Source organism: Phoca vitulina, unplaced genomic scaffold (assembly GCF_004348235.1).
Source record: "Phoca vitulina isolate PV1807 unplaced genomic scaffold, GSC_HSeal_1.0 scaffold6, whole genome shotgun sequence".
Lineage (NCBI taxonomy): Eukaryota > Metazoa > Chordata > Mammalia > Carnivora > Phocidae > Phoca > Phoca vitulina.
In genome coordinates, this window is record NW_022589709.1 from 40,577,771 (window position 1) to 40,598,779 (window position 21,009).

General features: G+C 34.9%; 1 long non-coding RNA gene across 4 annotated transcripts in view; it reads right to left on the reverse strand.

Moving 5' to 3' along the window:
• Window positions 1-10,456: 10,456 nt before the first annotated feature.
• LOC116632254 overlaps window positions 10,457-21,009 on the reverse strand; it is a 430,473-nt gene continuing 419,920 nt past the window's right edge. For 3 of the 4 annotated variants that reach the window (XR_004299376.1, XR_004299377.1, XR_004299379.1), the window contains one exon: window positions 16,578-20,943. This is a non-coding gene — a long non-coding RNA (uncharacterized LOC116632254). Of the gene's footprint in view, window positions 10,715-16,577; window positions 20,944-21,009 lie in introns of those variants that run through there. The other variant, XR_004299378.1, reaches the window with a different exon arrangement.

The following is a 21,009-nucleotide window of genomic DNA, read 5'->3' on the forward strand; positions in this document are numbered from 1 at the left end:
ACTTAAATCAGAGATCGGTTAAAAAAAAATTCACCAACCCCAACCCCAGTTCATTTGAAAATTGAAAAAGGCTGTGATAAAACTTCAGCCCAGAAACTGAGCATGGCTTATCCTGACCATTACTTAGGCCTCAGAGAAATCCATAACCCCACCCTCAAGAGTGGAGACAACATCCCTACTAAGTCAGCCCTTACTGCCTACAGTTTAGTGTTAGACCCCAGTGTCTAGCTCCGAAACATGACCAAGGAGTAAAGGTTGGAACCAATAAACCACTCCCTCCGTGCTGACTGATGGCCACATTCCACATTTGCAGTACTTGAGCTGGAATTTCCAATTCAAGGCCATCAACTAGCTAGGAATAGAACACACACACATTTGTGGTGCTCATAAAATATCTCTAACCTACAAAGAAATGGTCAGCAAGGGACAGGAAAGATAGTCAGTCATATACACACATACACATTTATGCTTTTCAATACATTTACTTATTTACTTTTATGTTGGTGAACCAAAAAGAAGTCAATGGAAATGTGACTAAAGATGAAGATCAATTAAGCAAGGTTCTGAAATTAGTAATAATGTGCAAGTAAAGATGTGACATTGGAAAGGGTAAGAGTATCTCTTGCCTGAGGCAAGAGAGAAGAAGATCTGGATGAGTTAAAAAGAAATTCTGATGTAGAGAGAGTAAGTCTTCAACTTTCCTTCAACAACTCTGATCAGAAGCTAACTCTGATCTCAATAAAGAAGTGATTCTGATTGTCTGTAGAACAAAGGGAAGGTGGAGCGTGGCTTTGGGACTCTGGGGATATTGGAGAGCACTGAAACATTAGAAATATATAAGGCAAATGATGGACATAGGAGGCTCAGAAATGATTTAGAACAGTAGTATAGAATTGTCAGTGAGAAGAAGACAGGTGTGCAACTCCCTAGGAATTGTTTAGTGAGGGTTCATTAAGAAAATGATCAAATTGAAGGTAAAGTCAAGTTTCTATGAAAGGCAGAATAATGGAAAAGTGTTTGATGGCATAGAAAAATGAATTCACAAGATTGGGAAAAGATGAGAGTAAAGGAGCATTCAAGGTTGAAGTGTGTCTAAGGAATCAAGTGTGACTTTGATAGGAATCCACGTATCACTGGGTAAAGCAGAGCATGTTTGACTTTGACCTTTGGTGATCATTGGAAGTAAGGAACTGACAGATATTGGAGTTGGGGAATAAACTAGAAGGCCATAGTAAAACAGAAAAACAGGATATGTAATCTTTGCTGTTAGCAGAATTTGTAGCTTTTAAAACCACAGAGGCCTGACTGGGGACTAGGATGTTGGTGTGATCTTATAAACTTGCTTCCTCTGCTTGGTTCTGTTGCTGATAACAGCTTCATGTTGGACGAGCGATTGTTGGAGGACAACCCCTCCGCACATTTGACTCCTACATGCTGAGCTCTGATATGAAGACAGAGGATGTTAGGTGCAAGAGATCCTAGGCCACCTTGCTCCAGGAATTATGTTGAATGAATGAGCTATGTGAAATTAAATAACTTGGCAGTTTATTGGTGAAGTGAAGATTTGCAAACTATAGCATTATATCAAGTTGTAGAAATCAGGGCCTGAAATAGTCAGGACAATATTGCACAATTGCTGACTCAGGAGGGCCTCAACTATTTCCTTCCACCAAACAGAAAAAGCAGCGACTAGTTTTCATCCTTAAACCAAAACATGCATTATAGGAATGCCTTTCTTACTGATCAGTCTACTCCTTTTTGTTTTAGAACATCACATGATGGTATAATTTAAAGAGCACTAGATAGGAAGGTAAGAGTGTTCATCCCCTTAAATTACCAAATTATCTAATCTTTCCATATCATAGTGATGTCAGAAATGGGATGATCCCTATAACCCTTTGAGAGTCAACATAATCATATTTGGGTGTTAGATAATTTTGACACTAAGATGGAGGGTGGGTTGGTAGAGGTTACAGAAAGAACAGATTGGAAATAAATCAAGAAATTGGTTAAAATCTAGTGAGAACTGATTGTCTATGAACAGACAGAATATGTTTAGGGAGATTAAAGTTTGATTACTAATCAGATATGAAGCATATGATAAGGTAAGGAGAGGAAGGTAACCAGGATGAAAGCAAAATCTCTGGTTTAGGTGGAGATGCCCTTTCTGAGATAGGGAACATAAGGTGAGCATGTGTGAGAGGAAGGATTCAAATTCACTTTTTGGCATGTTGACTTTGTATATTCAATTTTAGACATGTTAGAGATATCCAACAGACAGCAAGATAAATAGTTCAATAGATGACAGATAGGTAGATGATAGATAGAGAATATGTTCTACTTTATAGAGAATATGTTATCTATCTATCTATCTATCTAGGAGCTCAGAGTATACATAATTCGTAAAATTGTGGGTCACCCAGGGAGAAAATAGAGTAAAAGCCCAGACAACATATTTTAATTTTAACATATTTGCAATTTTAAGGTATAAATGAACAAGGAGCAGTAAACCAAGGGCTATCTTAACACAAAACATCATTTGAAAAAGAAATTATTGTATGCAAGCAATTGGCATTTAATGGATTAGTTTCCTCACAGTTGTTTGGGCATGTAAATGCTTACTTACCAGAGAAAAAGGAGCAATGTTCCCCTGTTTGTACTGTGTGTGCATGTGCACATGCAAGTGAGAGGATGCAACAAGAAATGCTGTGTATCTCTGTGTATATATGCTGTGTATTTAGGTATTCATAGCATTCTTGTGAACAAATACATGTGAGGAAATACTAAAATTTGGTTCTTATGGGCTAAGAGGAACGCTAGTTTTTGGATGATGAGGAAGGAAATGTTTGTTATGTGGGTCTGATTACTTTGCTTATAGTTCTGCTTCTAATGGGGTGTAAAGTTAAAACTACTCAAAGAATTTCTATTCAATCATATAAAGGTTAGAAAGCATGCTTTTCCAGGGAAAGACCTTCTCGACAGTAGGTAACTTAAAAATTCAATTGTTCTAGTTCGTGTGTGTGTGTGTGTGAAATTAATGTGTGTACACGTACATTACCCACACACATTTTGTCACCAGTGAAAGGAAAAAAAAATTTGAGTACAATGATCATAGTGAAACTCTTAAACCAAAAGAACTATAACCAAAAACTGAAATAAATGAATTATGGTTAAATAATCAATATAAAACTTAGTAGTGTTTCTCCTGTCATGATATAGGTTTGAAAAATTTGATTAATTTTGCATAAGCTTAATGTGTCAATTCTTTTTTTAAAAGATTTTATTTATTCATTTGAGAGAGAGAGCATGAGCAGAGGGCAGAGGCAGAGGGAGAAGGAGACTCCCTGCTGAGCCGGGAGCCCAACATGGGGCTCAATCCCAGGACCCTGCAATCATGACCTGAGCTGAAGGCAGATGCTTAACCATCTGAGCCACCCAGGCGCCCGTGTCAATGCTTCATAAACTGGATAAGTTAGTACTGAAAATTATATTGAAAAGAACCATCATTTCTCCCTCTCTACGTTTATATCTATGATTATATATTCTTGACATTTACACTAAACTTGGATCATCCTTTTCGTAAGCGCGACCATTTAGTGAATTTTATGCTTGATGTTGCCTAAAAACTATTCAGAATTCTTCTCTAAAGAAATAGACATTCCTAATGGCAACAAATTGAATATGTAATACAAGAATTTTAGGGTAGGAGCTCAACAAATGACACTCATATTTGTCCCTTCCTTCTGAGTTTGTAACTACTTGAGAACTGACGAATGGAGCACCAAATATTAATTTTATTATTGATAAAGTTTATCAGAGAGAATGACTTTTGATCTGTGACCAAATGAGTTAGCTAAATTAATTAATCAGATTTGAATGGATAAGAACTGATACTCCCAGAGAGATACAGGCTGCTCTTAAGAGCTTAACCAGAGTGCAGAGAGCAGAAAAGAATGCATGTATCAGAGTGTGGCTCTGAAAAAGTGCACAAAGTACATTCAATTATATTCAGATTTTCTCTTAAACTCATCCCTCAGGTAAATCACTCCAGTTTCAGTGAATGGAGAAAAAGGAAGGAAGGAGAAGTATGGCAGTTATCCCTCTCATACTTTTCCTTTCTGGTGAAGTGGAGCAGAAATTTGCTTTCCTCTATGAAAACATAGGCAGTGTAAAATGCATCCCTATTTCACAGGTAATAAGCAACAAGGACACATCTATCATTCACTGTATACAAAGTCCCTTGTATTAAGCGGATGATAGAAATCAATGTAGTGTCATGGGGAATCAGGTCAATTCTGTACTTTCAAAAATATTCAACTGCAGTTTCTTTTCATTGTTCTAGCTCGTTTAAATTAGTGATTCTCATCTTTTTTTTTTTTTTTTTTGCTTCAGGTATTTTTATGTGTCTATTTGTCACTCTTATTTAAAGCTTATAAACCTAATAAGGATTTTAATGGACACATAATCAAATTTCATTTTTCATATATCTATATTTAATGCACTTATGAAATGTTGCTTTTAACTTATCTGTCCCTGCTTTATTCTGTTTTAAAGAGTCACTACAGACAACTTTCAGTGCATTTTTTATTAAAAAAATAATTGACATATAACATTGTATTAGTTTTGGGTATACAGCCTAATAATTTGATATATAATATATATTATATAATACAGTGACTTGATATATATGCTGTGTAATATATGTTAATTGTATATTTATATATAATACATATTATGAAATGAATGCCACAATAAGTTTAGTTAACATCCATCACTACAGAGTTACAATTTTTTTTTTCTGTGATGAGAATTTTTAAGAACTTTTTAAAGAACTTTTACTCTCCTAGCATCATTTGGAGATACAATACATTAACTATTGTCACAATGCTGTATATTACGTCCCTGGACTTATTTATCTTATAACTGGAAGTTTGTAACTTTTGACCACCTTCACCCACTGTGCCCACCCCTTAACCCCCTGCCTCTGGCAATGATCATTCTGTTCTCTGTATGAGTTTGTTTTGTGTTGTTTTCATTTTTGATTCCATATATAGGTGAGATCATACCGTATTTGTCTATCTAAATTTCACATGCCATAATGCACTTGAGGTCCATTCACATTGTTGCAAATGGCAGGTATTCCTTCCTTTTTATGGCTGAATTATATATATATAAATATATATGTATAAGAAGTATATATGCATATATACATATATAAATATACATACATAAATATATTTATATATTTATCCATTCATCTGTTGATGGACACTTAGGTTGTTTCCATGTTTTGGCTATTATAAATAATGCTGCAGTGAACATGGGGGTACAGATATTTTTTTTCAGTTAGTGATTTCACTTTCTTCAGATAAATACCTAGAAGTGGAACTGCTATATCAAATGGTCATCCTATTTTTAAATTTTTGAGGATCCTCCGTATTGTTTCCATAGACTACACCAATTTACATTCTCACCAACAGTGCATGAGGGTTCCCTTTTCTGCACATCCATGCCAACATTTTTTATTTCTTGTCTTCTTAATAATAGTCATTCTAACAGGTGTGAGGTGATATCTCATTGTGGTTTTGATTTACATCTCCCTGATGATAAGTGATGCTAATTAAGCACCTTTTTATGTACCTATTGGCCATGTGTATATCCTTTGGAAATGTCTACCCAGATCATCTGGCCATTTTTTAATTGGATTGCTTGGGTTTTTTTTTTCTATTGAGTTGTATGAATTCTTTATATATTTTAGATATTAATCCCTTATCAGATATTTGATTTGCAAATATTTTCTCCCATTCAATGGGTCGCCTTTTCATTTTGTTGATGGTCCTTTGCCGTACAGAAGTTTTTTAGTTTGATATAGTCCCAGTTATTTATTTTTCCTTTTGTTGCCTTTGTTTTTATTGTTAAATCCAAAAAAATCATTGCCAAGACCAGTATAAGGAGCTTACTGCATATGTTTTCTTCTAAGAGTTTTATGGCTTCTGGTCTTTGTTCCCATCTTTAGTCCATTTTGAGTTGATTTTTGTATAAGGTGTTAAGATAGTGATCCAGTTTCATTGTTTTTTGCATGTCACTGTCCAGTTTTTCTGACACTATTTGTTGCAGAGATTATCCTTTCCTCATTGTATATTCTTAGTGTCTTTGTCAAATGTATTTTTATAAGATCTTTATCAAAGAAAGTTGACCCTCTGATTAATGATCACCTGAATGATAATTTTTTTTTGTAGGAATGAAAGATGGAAGTGTGTTAAGAGGGTAGTATTTGAAAAGAAGAGAAAAGAGTTTGGATAGGACCATAGTTAACTTTGAAGGAGATGATTAAAAACTCTTCTTTGTAAAAAAAAAAAAAAAAAATCTATATATTTAAAGACACCTAAAAATAAGCAATGTAATCATGTTTACCCCAGTTTCTAAAGATACTCTAATTAGTAAGTTAAAGGTAGAAATCGTACTACATAAAACATCTAACAGCTCATTCTTCCTGTTAATGTTACTAGATTTAATATTATTACTATTATGTGGAACTTGAAACTCTACCCCAGGGGGGGAAAAAATGCCATGAAAATCTTAGTTTTGTGATTGAATCGCACAATTAACATAAATTTATGATGCCAAAAAGGCAATATTGTTATGGATCAGTGAATTGGCCTTATTAACATTTCTATTTAAATTAAAAACTTTCATAAGATTGCTTTAGCATTTTTATCACTACAATTTATATAGAAATTTAGAGGAATCAAGTGATGATCACAGATTTCATGAAAGACCTTCAGATTTCATAAAAGTGGAGATAACACCTGATCAGTTTTGTTTACCAGTGTATTCTTTATGCTGAACACACAGTAAGAATACTGTAAAGTTTTGTTGAATACATGAATAGATTAAGAAACTAGGGGTAGCTGACAATAAAAAAATAGCCTCTTCTTCTTAGAAGGACTTATTAATTTGTAATAGGGCTGAAAATTACTGATCTTTTCAAGAAAAAGGGAAACGTACAGGTTTCTTTCATAATTGTATTATGTCCAAAGAGGCCAAATTTTTATGATGCACTTGAAAGCATTTTTTTCCTAAATAGTATAAATTTGGCTTTAACAAATGAAATGGTGTCTTAAAAGTTCTCCCATTCCTTATTCCTAGAGGATATTTTAAGTAGATTAAGGAGTGGGGTGATAACAGTTATTAAGCATAGAATAAATGAACTGTTGACCCACTTTTATGGGGAACCAGAGACATCTTTTCATGTGCATTTTAATTTGTTTAGATTGTCAGTGAACACTAAAGGAAAAAGAACAAGAAAGGCAATACTGTCTTCACCAGGCTCTGAGTTTGGGAACAGATAAAATAATATCAATTGGGGGATTTCCTACCTTTTAGGATAGAAAAGATGTTGGAAGTGTAACCATAATGACCCTGGGGTTATTTGCAATTTAAAGCATTTCAGAAAATGAGACAGATTATGTGACAAAATAGTGAGAAATGAGATTCACATCTGAGTTTATTTGCTTTTGAGCCATGCAGTTTTATAAAGGGACTCAATCTCTCTGTATCTCATATCATTTATAAAATGAGGATGAGCATAGTCCTATTTCATATGGGCTATTGTGGGGATTAAGTAAGTAAAATCATTGAAATAAAGGACTAGTACTATGCCTGGGCATGGTAGATGTCCAATAAGTATCAGCACCTCTTTTCCCTCAGAAATGTGGGGATATTTTAGATTCTCCTACTAAAAACATGAAGCTAAGCAATCTTACAAAAGTTTTATAATATTTAGCATCTTTTAGTAAGATGTTAAAGCAATTGTATGAAAGTTTTTATTAACAGAAATGTTAATAAGGCCAATGTACTGATTCATGACAATACTACCTTTTTAGCATCTACTGAGATGTGTTTTAAAAAAGTGAGAGATATAGAATTTCCTACAGACCTAATTTTCTCTGGCCAAGCCTCACTGTAAGGGTTTGGTGTGGGCTGGATAAGGGAAAAACCATCACTGAAGATCTCTGCCAAGAGACTCTGAGCACAGGGGCCAAATCTTTGTTCTAACGAGCTCCCCAGGTGATCATTATGTACACTAAGGTGTGACATGCACTGGTCTCAGAATAATAATTTTTCTGAGCCCTGAAGTAGCTCCTTTTTTGTTTTGTTTTGTTTTTTTGTTTTTTGTTTTTTGTTTTTTTACGATAGAGAGCTACTTAGTGAGTTGAGCTCAGTCATTGAAAAGGCAGCATACTCTTCTCTTTTTTTCCTTAGGGCAAATGGTGTAATTATAAATAACAGACCACTGGAAAGAGAGTTTTTTAGTACTTGGATGGATCACTGAGAACCTCATCTTACCTTTTTTCTCAGCTTCCCAGAGTAGTCCCCTTGTGCAGCTGGGGAGGAAGGTATAGGGAGAACTGAGCTAAGTCACAAAACTGATTTGCACCATAAACTAGAGACTGAAACTAGGCTGAGTTTAAATCAAAATGAACTAGAGTTAAAGACAAGAGTTTTTGAGATTAATGTAAGCTGAGGATTCTTGCCTTGTCTTCGTTTCTAGCAAGAAGGAACCTTTCTTACATAATTGATGGATAGGCTTCATGACTTGCAGACTTCTATTTTTTAACTGTTGGTTTAGCTGTTACTATTTTACCAATTCATAGATCCATTCTCATGCCATTAATAATGCCAGAGAGCAGCTGTGTTAAAGCTGAGGCTGTCTCCCGAATTTACCAGCCTTTGAGGTCACCATCTATAAGTAGTTCAAAGGAATTCTGCTCCCTTGAAGGTCTGATGTTTCCCCCACCTGTTATACTCTTAGGGCAGTTTCCAACTTCATTTGCTAATATAATCCTTCTGCATTTATTTCTCTAGTTGTTCTGTTTTTCCAATGAATATTGCCATTCTTTTTTCTTCGTAATATTCATCTAGCTTACCCTCTCTGATTAAAATGTCTTTCTACGTGCACCTGGGTGGCTCAGTTAGTTAAGCGTCTGCCTTAAGCTTAGGTCATGATCCCGGGGTCCTGGGATTAAGCCCAACGTTGGACTCCCTGCATATCAGGGAGTCTGCTTCTCTCTCTCCCTCTGTCCCCCCCATCCCTCCCACTCATGCTCGCTCTCTCAAATACATACATACATACATACATAAATAACATCCATCCTTTAAAAAAATAAAATGTCTTCCTAGAATCAGATCACACACTCCTCTAATTTTTGTAATTCTCATCTAATGGTTCAACCAGTGAGCTGCTCCTGCCTTATAAAAATCAGCTTTGGAGGCTTCCTCTTGAGTGTATCAGCAACTTCTCCAGCTGTTCTGGCATATTTCCACCTACAGATAAGTTCTCCATTGTCAGTATTTTAAGATTTCCAAGTTAAGTCCCTTATGAGGGAAGGCATAAAATAGAAAAAGAGAGCTAGAAACAATATGAACACACAAGAACAAACAAGTGAGTACTTTTGATGTTGCATCAAATATGGTACCAATGCCCTGATCTGGTGTTCATGAGTTTGATATCAATTTTGACATTTTGATGTTCTAAATCAAAGATATGGTTAAAGATCACAGTTACTATGGAGACCTCAAAAAGAATGGCTGACCTTCAATGAGTTCTTTGTAGCATCAATGAAAGACACATGAAAAAGAAAGGCATTTAAGATGCCCAATATTTCATTGAGAATTTCTTTTTACTAAGAATTCATGATGTCCAGGTCTATACTCTCTTGTGCCTGATATAAATAGTTTCTTAATATTAAAGGCAATTTAATACTAAAGAATTCCTAATATTATCACTTTTTTTTTGTCTGTTCCCCAAGCATTCCAGGGTTTTATTATTTGGTTGTCAATTTGACCCAATTTGTAAAAGCAATCAGTCAGTGATATCAGGGGCACAGAAAAACTGAACTAATTCTGTTTACTTAACCAGCCCAATTTAGGCTTTATAGCATTTTAAACTAGGGAGAAATGTTATTCGTTGTAAGTTGGGTTTCAAACAGGAGAGCACTGCCATTGGCTATTGCCTCTTGCAAACTATGAATGCTTATCTAGAAGAGAGACACATAAGTGAAGGGTAGAAACTCAAAATGATGAAATGGAAAGCTTAGAGAATAAGTGGTACAATCTGCAAGCAAAGTTCTAGCACTCTTCCTTTGCCCGTTCAGAAATTGATGTTTCCGATTCATTCACCTTACTGGAATAGGAACTTCCTACTTTAATGTACACATTCTTTGAGGGAAGGCTGGTTCCTCCTAACCATTAAACTTTCAGGAAAAAAAGTCTTCTACAGAAATATGCCTGCCATCTTTTTCGCTTTCCTCCCCACTATGCACATAGGTCTTGATGAATATAGACAACACACACACACACACACACACACACTTGTTTTCTACTGATGCATAACAAATTACTACAAACATAGCACCTTAAATAACATAGCACGTATTTATCAACTCACAGTTTCTGTGGGACAGGATTCTGGGCGTGGCTTAGTTTGCTTTTCTTCTCTGGCTCTCATATGGCTTCAATCCACGTGTCAGCCGGGCTGGGTTCTCATCTGGAAAGTCATCTGGGGAGGAATCTACTTCCAAGCTCATTCAGGTTTGGACAGAATTCACTTTGTTGTGGCTATATGACCAAGGCCTGTAGGTCCTGTGGGCTGTCTGCACTTCCTTGCCACCTGGGCCTCTCCATAGGTGGCTCACACAGGCACTGTTTGCTTCTTTAAGACAGACAGGAGAGAGAGTGGAGCATTTCAGAATACCCTGGGCTCTAGTGTTAAAAAAAACTTACTGAGAGATGATCGTTTGGGAGCAGGCCACATCCAGGAGGAAGAGCTTTACTTGGGGTTTTCTTGCAGCCAGTATAAAACCAGGAATTGTAAAGACTCCCTGTACATTTCTCTGCATCATTTGCCTGTGTATTCTGGGACTCAAAGAAGGACCTGCATAATTTATTGTATGTAAACTTCAGTTCAAGGCCTTATATTTATTAATACTTTACTTCCTGAGAGCTCCCTGGGATTTCCAACTTGTGACATATATAAAGGTATATACCAGCTCCCTTCTATTCTCCTCTACTACTCAACCTCTACCCTCACCCCCAGGTAATTTCATTCATTTCAGGGGCCTCAGAGCCTATCTGTTATGCCAGTGATTCCCAGAACTATCTATGTAAAGGCCAAACTTCTCTTTCCATATTCAGTCCTACATCATAATGACCTCCAAATTTTACTTAGATGTATTATAGGTAACTGAATCTAAACAGTTCAAAACTTAATTCATCACCATTCTTCCCCCTCACTTGTTCACACCCCACTCACCTGATCCTCTTCCTGTCATTAAAAGCAACACCATCCACTCAGTGGTTCAATTCACCAGCATAGGACTCCTTTGCTCTGTTCTCTCCCTTACCATTTACAAGTTAACAAATACTGGCAATTCAACTTCAGCTTCATTTAAAATTTTAATGATGAATGTTGTATATTTGTAGCACAGATATATAAAGCATAATCATAAAATTAAACCCATAAACCCATCACTCAAATTTAAAAAGTCACTATTACTTTCTGTTGAATTTTACTTTGTGTTTCTCTGTAGAGCATCCCAGTTCTTCCTCCCCCAGAGTTAATTACTATTCTAAATTTTGTGTTAATCATTATCTTGTTCTTCTTTATATGTATTCCCCCGACAACACATTTAGCATTGCCTGGTTTTGAACTCTATAAAAATGGTATTCTAATATAAGCTTTCTTCAACAATTTGCTTTTTTCACTCAACACTATGTCTTGAGATTTATCCATCTTATTGCTTGTAGAGGTAGTTAACTTGAAATTTGTGTAGTATAACGGTATAATATTTTGTAAATATATAACAGATTATACATTTACTTAATGGTGGTCATTTGTGTTTTAATTTTTCTTTTATTATTACAATGCTACTATGAAATTATACATATCCTCAATTTACATGATGTGAAAAAGAGCCTTAATTTATGGATTGTAGTACTTGCATATTTCCAGCTTTACAAGTTAATGCTGTTATTTTCCAGTGTATAGATTAAAAATTTAAACTCCCTCTTGCAGTGTTTAAGATAAGTTCTTATTGCTCCATATCCTGACCAACATTTGATTTTTCAAGACATATATTTTTATCAGTATGGTGGGTATGATGTGAATTTTTCTGAAATGTAATGTAGGTGGATATACTTTTATTTGTTGTTGGCCATTTGTTTCCTGTGAAATATATGTGTATATATTTTTCCCCATTTTTCTATTAGGTTGTTTGTCATTTCTTAGTGAGTATTATAGACATTATTTTCCAATTATGAATATGCAGATTTTATTCTCCCAATTGGTGGCTTTTTCTTATTTATTTGTAATCAACCGAAGAGCTCTTTTGATCAATAGTTCTTATTTTTAATGTAAATTAGGTAATTCTAATTTTTTTTATATTAAGTGATTTTGTGTCTCATTTAAGAAATCCATTTACACTGCCAAAGTCGTAGAGATATCCTTCAATTTCTTGTAAAAATTTAAAATACTTCTGGGACGGCTGGGTGGCTCAGTTGGTTAAGCATCTGCCTTCAGCTCAGGTCATGATCCCAGGGTCCTGGGATCGAATCCCATATCGGGCTCCTTGCTAAGTGGGGAGCCTGCTTCTTCCTCTGCCTGCCACACCCCTGCTTGTGCTCTCTCTGACAAATAAATAAAATCCTTAAAAGAATTTAAAATATTTCTTCAATATTTAAGATTTTAACCCATCTAGGATTGATTTTTGTGTATGGTGTGATGTAAGAGACAGTTTTTTTTCCTCTTTTCTCTTTCTTTCTTTCTTTCTTTCTTTTTACAGTTAGAAACAGATTATTCAGTTATCATTAATTACACAGTGTGTCAGTTTCCCCATTTTGGATCATGTTTTTATACATTGGTGGGTCTACTTCTTGGCTGTCTTTTGTTGGTATATTTTCTATTCTTGTGCCAAAATAACACTGTAAAATCTGTGGCTTCATCATAAGTCTGGATATCCAACAGAGCAAGTCCACCTTGCTTTGCTTCAAGAATGTCCTGAATATGTTTTTCTCTTTCCTGTATACATTTTTTTAATTGCCATAGCCAATGAAAAATCCTGTTGAATTTGTGTTGAAAGTATAAATATGTTTGCAGAGAATTGACATTTTCACAATACTGAATCAACATATTCTTGAACATGGTATAGTTATTACATATAATAAGTTGCTACACTTTCATTTTAATAATTGGTCTTTTGAGTTTTTCATATAGATAATCATGTCATCTATTTATGACAGTTTTGTTTCTTATTTTCTAATACCTAAGACTTATTTATTTTTCTTGTTTTACAGAGAGCTTCAGGACTTCTAGTATAAGGTAAGTGGAAGCAGTACTAATTTACCTCTATCTTACCATTTTTTTTCCTTACAGTTCTACTTTTGGCTTTGTTAATAGTCACTTCATTTTATATTTCATTAATTTCTGATCCTAACCTTATTATGCCCTTACTCCAAATTTATGTACTTTTCAGTTTTTTATGCTTTTGGTAACTTCTGAAGTTGAATACAGCTTTTTAAATTCTGAGATCAATATTAAAGTGTATAGATTTCCTTTGAGAATTTTTTTGGTTGCATCCCACAAGATTTAAATTTTTCCTTATTATTGATCAGGTCTAAATATTTTCTAATTTCTGTTATGAAATTTGCTTTGACCCATGAGTTGCTTATGCAATGTATGATTTAGACAATTTTAATGTATTTTTGGTTTTGTTGATTTCTAAATGTACTAATTTTAGCAATTTAGACATTAATTTAGTATTAAGCAATTTTGATCAGTGTGTATCAACTCTGAATTTTTCAAGACTTCGTGAAACAACATGGTCAATGCTTAAAATGAGTAAGTTTATCACAGAAGGTGGGTATACAGTTCTTTACACATACTTTACATGTTTGTGTTATTTGTTAAACAAAACCTAGTTTACTAGTGTCATTAAAATCTTTTATATCCTTACTGATTATTTCATCTTGATTTAATAATTGTTGTAAACTGTGTTGAAATATCTCATTTTGATGTCAAATTTTCACTTCATGTGAAATTTTGAAGCTATATTATTAGGTATTGGGAAGTTTGAAATTATTGCATCTTCCTGATGAATTGAAGCATTTATTATTATATTATTACCTTTTTCATTTCTAGCAATGGGATTTTTGTCTTAAAACTACTTGTATAAATTTAATATTACATAGTATTATTTTATAGATTATCCTTTTTCTTGAAGTAGCTCGTTATGAATCCATGTGGAGGTTAGTAAGGGGTGGATATAGAGGAAGGCTTTTGTCTTTTGTCCCCCACTTAACACTGGCCATTACAATCTAAGCTCTAAGCTACCCAAGATCAGTAGACACACCTGGGGTAGGGGTTAACCTTCACTGCTTACTGACTTCACTGGATTCATGTCCATGCTTCATTTCTGGTCCCAGAGCATTTGCATTTCCTTTCCTACTTGAAAACTAGTTTACTTATTAAAGAAAGCATGTAGATATATAGATATACTGTATACCTACAGAAACACACATACAATTATTAAGGTATATTGAAGAGTTTTAGTCCTCATCTGTCATACTGCCAGAAATGGATGTCCTTCATTTTCAGCATCTTTTAAATGCATCCAGTTCCCACCATCTACACTGCCACTAACCTTATTCAGGTCCTCACTTGTTTTTCTGCCCCCCCTTTTTTTCCCCTTCCAACCACTTTTCCTACAGCCTGAGTATCCTTTCTGAAACACAGATCTGTCGGTGTCACTCCCTCTTGTTCTTAGCATTAAGGATGAGATTATTTAATATGTCCCAAATGGTCTTGATGACTCAGACTGTTCATTTCTCTTTATTCCTGCCTCACCTAACTCCAAAATATCTGATTCTACTACAAAAATTGCTATCTACCTTTGTGGAGGACTTTTTTTTTTTTTTTTTTTTGCTTTATAAACATTATCTTAGCTTATTCCTGCAAAGATCTTATTTAAGTACTATTATTCCCATTTTACAGGGAGAAATATAAATGCTAAGTGACTTAACCAAAGTCACACAGCTATTAATTGAAGGAATTAAGATGTCATCCTATGTCTGCCTGACTTCAAAGATGCTTATGTGAATTTATGATCCTCCTATAGTTCCTTTCTCATTTCTGGGCCGTTGTTCCTCTTCCTAAAAGACAGCTTGTCCTTCCCTCTCCATCGTGCCTTTTTCATCCTTCAGGTCTTCCTCAATCAAGTGCCCTTTTCAATGTGCCTTTTTACTCTGTCATAATATCTCAGTTTCTTTCCTCTTCTGCATTTCCCTTCAGACTCTAAACTATGTGACAGCAGAGACCAAAACTACCTTCTCAGTGGCATCTTTAGGACCATGACACATACTTTCTTTTTTTTTTAAATTTAATTTTATTATGTTATGTTAATCACCATACATTACATCATTAGTTTTTTGATGTAGTGTTCCATGTACATTGTTCATTGTTTGCGTATAACACCCAGTGCTCCATTCAATACGTGCCCTCTTTAATACACATCACCAGGCTAACCCATCCCCCCACCCCCCTCCCCTCTAGAATGCTCCGTTTGTTTCTCAGAGTCCATAGTCTCTCATGGTTCATCTCCCCCTCTGATTCCCCCCCTTCATTTTTCGCTTCCTACTATTTTCTTCTTCTTTTTTTTTAACATATAACGTATTATTTGTTTCAGAGGTACAGGTCTGTGATTCATCAGTCTTACACAATTCACAGTGCTCACCATAGCACATACCCTCCCCAGTGTCTATCACCCAGCCACCCCATCCCTCCCACCCCCCACCACTCCAGCAACCCTCACTTTGTTTCCTGAGATTAAGAATTCCTCATATCAGTGAGATCATATGATACATGTCTTTCTCTGATTGACTTACTTCTCTTAGCATGACACATACTTTCTTAAAAAATCTCTCATGTACTGGTTCCAAAAACCCTGATGTAATTTAAGAAAAGGGATTTTGTGATAAAGCATTTTGATTTTCTTTTTTTTTTTTTTCCAAAGAGTAGTTCCCAGGTCAAAGAGATTTTGCTGTTTTTAGTGTGAAACTGCCTCCCCTGCTTGAGATTTTATAAATATAAAGGTGGGAGCTACGTATTAAGAACCCATACAGTGTATGAGCCCATGCAGTGATTGTTTAATTGCATGTTGGGCAAAATTTCCAGCATTTCTAATATTACGAAAGAAATGTGAATTCCATAAAATGAAAATCTAAGCATTATATTCTATATTCTGTATTCTATTTCTGTTATACTATTGCTTGACTAACAATTCAGATAAAAGTGGTTAATACATTTTTGGCACTTTTATGAGAAAAACATGTATTTTCATCAGAAAAAAGTACACATATTTGTAAATATCTTTTAGGTATTAATACTTGATTTGCCTTTTATTTTGAAATTTTTGTCATACTATGCATTTCTTTCCATGTGAAATATGGAATACTAGATGGAATTTGCCTTTAGAATTTAAGAAACTCTTTTCTTAAATAAAACCAGCTAAACTGGTACAACCAACTGGTAATTTTTTTTTTTTTTTACCTTCATTGTTTTTCTTTTTAGTGAAGTTAAGGATATATATTTTTTTCATACCCAGCAATTCACTTCTAATTATATACCATAAAAACGGCATGATTAGCTATATTAGTGTATGTATGCACAAATGCCATAGCATCTTTATTCATAATACCCCAAAACTGTAAACAATCAAAATGTGTATCAGCAGTAGAAGGGAAAAATAAATTAATGCATATTCATACAGTGGATTATTAATAGCAATTCAAATGAATGAAAGATAGATATACCTAACAAAGAAATCTTAAAAGCTAACACTGGATGAAAGAAGTCAGAAGTCACACCAAATAAATATATACTTAGGATTCCATTTATATAAAGTTCACAACAGGCAAGACTGAGTTATTATTTACTGACACAGTTTCAGGTGGTAAAACTACAAAGAAAAGCAAGGAAAATATCACCATAAATATCCAGGCAGAGTAGGAGGGAAGGCGTCGCAGTTGGGTAGGCTGTTGGGAAACTTCTATTTTGTAACCTGGTGGTGGTTACAGAGATGTTTGATTTATTATAATTCATTAAATTATGCACTTATGTTTCCTGTACTATCCTTTATATCTGCATATTTCACAATAAAAGGATGACACCGCAGTAAAATTTAATTTGTTTGCTCTAGGTCTAGAGAATTACTTAAAGTTGAATTGGACTTATCAATTTCTATCAATATGTTAGTCCATACTCACTGCTCAGGAAGGAAATAACTTTATGGAGGAGAAAGAGGATAAAGTTTGTTTTGACTAAAGGAGAATCCATTTTCTTCATTAGCAACTGTATAAAATGCTAGTTTTCCATTTATGGTGATAGGTAGGGTTGAGCTAGTAAAAAAAAAAATTCCCTATGATAGTGGTCAGTTTTGCAAACTAAGGCTGTAGAGTAGAGCTTTGTTTTTATACAAAGTTAATTTGGCTAGTCATTTTAATGCCTGATATCCCTTTATTACTATTATGCTTTAAGGAAATCTGTGATTCCATAAGACATAAATAGGAAAAGTCTTGACATCCTTAGTTCATCAGCCATTCAGTGTACAGAATAAGTTATAGGAGAGTCATAACAGTGTGTGAATGATTTGGTGACAGTCCTGTACTGCTTCTTACTTTTCTGCAGGATTGAAAAACACACCTACTAATTTATTAAGGAAGTATTAATTGACCAGCAACTCTTTTTGTGGTTCACGGTGCTTAGAGCTAAGAATATGAACATAAAAAGGAAAGGCTTTCTGTCTTTAACTTGCTTAAAATACTTCTTATCACTTAGGCTTTTGAAATTTAGTATTTTAGCTGTGATTCATTCAACTGTTAGAATTTAAAGAAGTGTATTGTTAGCTCCATTTAATTTTAATTATTTCCTTTATCAATCTGAATTATAACTTTCATACTCAATAATAAATGTCTTAAATGACTAGGTCACTTAATTTACCTTAGTCTGAATGAGAAGAATGTTTTTAGAAAAAAAGTTCATGGATTTGAGAAATATTTAGGAAGTTTGGAAGGAGGAGGGAAGGAGATTATACATTCAGTTTTGGACATGTAATCTCTGAGATAGTTGTGGGACATTCAAGCAGAGAAGTTGAGTAGTTAATTATATAGGATTGACTGAAGTTTATCAAAAAGATAGTAGTTGAGGATTTATTCCTTGGATTAAATTCTTCCACACGGAGGTGGTAAATGAAGCTACAAGCATATAGATAGCAATTAAAGCTATAAGTTATACCATCATATATATTACATATTATATAATTACATATATTATAAATATACCTCAAGTAGAAGGTATATAATGATAAGAGCCAAGGGCTTAAGAGACAGCCCTGAAGACATAATATTTAGGAAAATGGCAGTGAAAGAGGAGTCTACAAAGAAAATGCAGAGTGTTGTATTATTGAACCAAAAAACTTGTGTTCAAAGAGGAGGAATTAGAAATATCGGTTTTACAAGTAAAATAAGGTAAGAATAGATTCAGAAATAAGACATCATTGATGACCTTAACAAGAACAGTTTCAGGAAATTCTTGGGGGTGGTTTCCTTGCAGTGGGTTAAGGAATGCTTAGAAAGTGAGGAAAGGGTAAAACAGTGACTCTAGGCCACTTTTTCAAAAAGTTTGCTTATAAAAGGGGAGATAGGACAGTATTTAAATAGTGACTTGAGGATGAGGATGTTGGTTTATTTTTAAAATTGGAGAGACTTAAGAATATTGAAACAATATTATTTGAGAAAGATCCAGTTAAAAATATAAAAATCTGAAAAAGGGAAGAAATACAGGATTTTCAAAGTACTATGACCCTTAAAAGCCCAAGATGGGTGTGTGGGGTGGGGCGAGGGGTGGGGGAGAGGGAGAAGGATTGGCCTCTCATGTATGAGTAATAACACCTCTACACCTGGGATGGAAGAGTTAGAAGCAGTGGGTGCTGATGTTCATTTTCTTGATTATGGGTTCTGTTTTCTTTGTGAAGCTGAAGGTAGAAAGGTGGCCAGCATAAAGGAGAATAGAGACAATGACTGTCTCTTGAATAACGGGAAACAGAGCTAGGGAACAAGGAAGAATTGATTTAATCTTGAGGTTTTTCCACAAAGATGGTGATACAGAAGGAAAATCTGGGAAGGACTTTGAGGTGAAAAAAAGATTGAAGTAGTAGACCAGAGAGTCTAAGTCAGTTGGGAATTAGATCAGGGCTAATGGAGATACACAATTTTCAGAATTAAGGGATTAAAGGTCTTGATCAGTTTGGATAATGGAGATGACTGAATGAAACCTGGAAGGCTAAGAAATTGTTGCCAGAGAGAGAAATTTAAAATTTTAGAGATGGACTAATTCTAGGGATAACAAATTTCAAGTTCCTACATGGCAACTGATAGCCAAAAATGGAAAATGAACATTTGACCATATTTGCCTGTGCATCCCTTCATCTGCCGTATTGGTTTTACACATCTTTATCTGCAAGTATTTGTTGGTCTCTTTTGCCTTCCCCTACAATATCCAGTTATTTCCTTCTCTCTCTATTCAGAATCTACCCACCCTTCACAAGTCATGGCCAATGTCATTCAAACCTTTCCTCATTCCCTCAGCTCCTGGGATTGCATGCTGTTATGAATGTGTAATGTACAATGTGTTTCCCTCAGTGGTCTACATGAGTTAGGGTGTGCCACAAAAGCTGCATTTCCCACTCTCCCTGTTGTTCAGACCAATGTACCTTTGCTCATGCCTGTGCCTGTCTGGGAAGCCTGTCACCTTTCCTTCTCTGTCTCGCTTCATCAGCTTTCTAAGTTAGGTGCCCTCTCTGTTCTCCTCGTTCCATATGCGTACATCTATTTCAGCACTTACTACATTATGCTCACATTAAACTTTTTCTATCTTATTCCTTATAAGCCTGCACACTTCCTCAAACTGGTTTTTAATTTTATTTATCCCAGTGCCAAATACTATGCTTGGTACAAAACAGATGCTCAATATATGTTTATGGAGGTGAGCTGAAGTAAAGCCTTGTTCAGTCACTCAGTGGCTATGTGACCCAGATAATTTACATCCACTTTCCCAGCCCCTGTCCTCTCTGAAAAGTGCAAGGACATCTCACAGGGTTGAGGAGTTAGGTGAGATACCTAATGGAGAGGAAGCCTCCAGTCTGCTCCCTAGCAGATAGAAGACCGTAGTGAAGTTTTTCACCTTAATTTTAGTCTATTTTGTGCCATCTTGTGTTTTTTAACTGATATTTAATATATGTATTGCTATTTGACATTTTTATAAGAATGTCTTAACTCATCAACTAGATAATTAGTTTCTTGAGGATAGGGATCATATAGTATATAAGCTGTGTATTTTACGTTACCTAGCATATATTATGAAAATGAATACTTATAAACAATGAATATTGAACATTACCAAACAAATGAACCACTTTCATAGATTCTGTTTGATGTCAGCTCTGAGACAGATGAGGCAGGATGATTAAATTTTTTCCCTTTAAGGACAGACAGTTATATATATCTGTATTCAGTGACACAATTAAACCAGAACCAACGACTAACTGAATGGGGATTAAAAGCATGAATTGAAATTTGTATACCATAAGCAGAATGCTTTTTCATTCAATGACTACAAGCCAAATTGCATATAGTCTAGTCTGTATCATTTATGGTTCAGGAGAATTCTAATCCGGGCTACTCACCACACAAGCAGACAAGAACAGCTATAAGAATTGAATGACATAAGATATGCAGATGCTTATATAACACCTGAATCATTAAATCTCTTTTCTTCACGTTCATAGGAATGTTCTGGCATTATACAGACGTAGCATTCAGCTGCACATTATGCTGAAAATGAAAATAAACAAAAGCCTTGATATAGATGACATACATCAAACCGTGCTGTTTTTCCTC